Here is a 2802-nt window from a genome sequence, read left to right as displayed (position 1 = left end):
ACTTATTGAGGGTTATGTGGTTCTTATACTTTAATAATTGCTCATGGATTATGTTCTTCAGGTTTATTTTGTTTAGCTAATGTGTCATATGAACGTTTAGGCAGTCGTAGCATATTAATTAATAAGGGTTTATTAAATTTTATACCTGCTATAACATTATGGTGATTTTTACTTAGTTCTGCTAATATAGCTGCTCCTCCTACATTAAATTTATTAGGAGAAATTTCTTTATTAAATAGAATTGTATCTTGATCATGGGTTTCTATAATTATATTATCATTTTTATCATTTTTTAGAGCAGCTTATACTCTTTATCTCTATTCTTTTAGTCAACATGGTAAATTATTTTCAGGAGTTTATTCTTTTAGAGGAGGTAAAATTCGAGAATATTTATTAATATTATTACATTGATTACCTTTAAATTTATTAATTTTAAAAAGAGAATCATGTATTTTATGATTATAATATTTAAATAGTTTAAAAAAAATACTAATTTGTGGTGTTAGTGATATGAAAAAATTCATTTTAGATCGTGAAATATTTATCAATTTGTAGAATTAGATTTATTAATTTAATTTCTATTAGTTTATCTTGTTTTTTATTAAGTTTATATTTTTTGTTAAATAATATAATTTATTTTATTGAATGAGAAGTTATTTCTTTAAATTCAATAAGAATTGTTATGACTTTTTTATTTGATTGAATAAGATTGTTATTTATATCTTTTGTTTTAATAATTGCTTCTTTAGTAATTTTTTATAGAAAAGAATATATAAGAGCAGATGAAAATATTAATCGATTTATTATATTAGTATTAATATTTGTTTTATCAATAATATTATTAATTATTAGACCTAATTTAATTAGAATTTTATTAGGATGAGATGGGTTAGGGTTGGTGTCTTATTGTTTAGTAATTTATTTTCAAAATATTAAATCTTATAATGCTGGTATATTAACAGCTCTTTCTAATCGTATTGGGGATGTAGCCCTTCTTTTAGCTATTGCTTGAATATTAAATTATGGAAGATGAAATTATATTTTTTACTTAGAAGTTATACAAAGTGAATTTGAAATATTAGTAATTGGTAGATTAGTTATATTAGCTGCTATAACTAAAAGAGCTCAAATTCCTTTTTCATCTTGATTACCTGCAGCTATAGCAGCTCCTACACCTGTTTCAGCTTTAGTTCATTCTTCTACTTTGGTGACAGCTGGAGTTTATTTATTAATTCGATTTAATATTATTTTAAGAACTTCTTGATTAGGACAACTTTTACTATTATTATCTGGTTTGACAATATTTATAGCAGGTTTAGGGGCTAATTTTGAATTTGATTTAAAAAAAATTATTGCTTTATCTACTTTAAGTCAGTTAGGATTAATAATAAGAATTTTATCTATAGGTTTTTATAAATTAGCTATATTTCATTTATTAACTCATGCTTTATTTAAAGCTTTATTATTTATATGTGCTGGAGCTATTATTCATAATATAAATAACTCTCAAGATATTCGTTTAATAGGAGGATTAAGAATTCATATGCCTTTAACTTCTACTTGTTTTAATGTTTCTAATTTAGCTTTATGTGGTATGCCATTTTTAGCTGGATTTTATTCTAAGGATATAATTTTAGAAATTGTTATAATTAGAAATATTAATATATTTTCATTTTTTTTATATTTTTTTTCTACTGGTTTAACTGTAAGTTATTCTTTTCGGTTAGTATACTATTCTATAGTTGGAGACTTGAATTGTGGAAGTTTAAATTTATTAAATGATGAAAGTTGAATTATATTGCGAGGTATAATAGGTTTATTAATTATGAGAATTATTGGAGGTAGAATATTAAATTGATTAATTTTTCCTATTCCTTATATAATTTGTTTACCTTTGTATATAAAATTATTAACTTTATTTGTTTGTATTTTTGGAGGTTTATTTGGGTATTTAATTTCTATAACAAATTTATATTCATTAAACAAATCTTTATTAAATTATAATTTTTCAGTATTTTTAGGTTCAATATGATTTATACCTTATATTAGAACTTATGGAATAATTTTTTATCCTTTAAATTATGGTCAATTAGTTGTTAAAAGTTTTGACCAAGGTTGGTCTGAATATTTTGGAGGTCAACATTTATATTATAAATTAATAAATTATTCTAAAACTTTATTTTTAATACATAATAATAGTTTAAAAATTTATTTAATATTATTTGTATTTTGAATTTTAATTTTATTTAATTTTTTACTATTTTTATATTCAAATAGCTTATATTTAGAGTATGACACTGAAGATGTTATGGAGATTAATTAATCTTTGAATATAGTGAATTAATTTTAGTAATTTATAAAAATTAATATATTTTATTATTACAATGAAAATGTAAGGTTTTATTTAAACTATATAAATAGAAGTATAAATGGAATTTAACCATTAAAAGAAAAAAGTTAGCAGCTTTTACTTGACCAACATACTTCCTTAATTGGGGTTAAATTCCCAGTTATATCATTAACAGTGATACGCCTCTTTTTGGCTTCAATTAAAGAATAAGGGTAAAATTACCTAAGGTTAGGTCGAAACTAACTGCAATTGATCGCTTCATATTCTTTATATATATATATATATATATATATATTAAGGTAGATTGAATATTCAATACTTTTTGAATGCAAATCAAATGTTATAATTAACTACAACCCTATTTAATTTGATCAATTTAATATACCTTGATTTCATTCATGGTATAGTCCAATTAATAAAATTAAAATAAAAATAATTGAAGTAATTGTTCA

The 2802-nt window shown here is 21.6% G+C and overlaps 1 pseudogene; it reads left to right on the top strand.

The window, feature by feature from the left end:
• The first annotated feature begins 775 nt into the window (after positions 1-775).
• On the top strand, positions 776-2248 carry LOC121467787 (annotated as a pseudogene).
• Positions 2249-2802: the final 554 nt, after the last annotated feature.

Source organism: Drosophila elegans, unplaced genomic scaffold (genome assembly GCF_018152505.1).
Source record: "Drosophila elegans isolate 14027-0461.03 unplaced genomic scaffold, ASM1815250v1 contig_738, whole genome shotgun sequence".
In the NCBI taxonomy this organism is placed as follows: Eukaryota; Metazoa; Arthropoda; class Insecta; order Diptera; family Drosophilidae; genus Drosophila; species Drosophila elegans.
The sequence above is the reverse complement of the archived record's forward strand: the minus strand, read 5'-3'. Positions and strand labels throughout refer to the sequence as shown.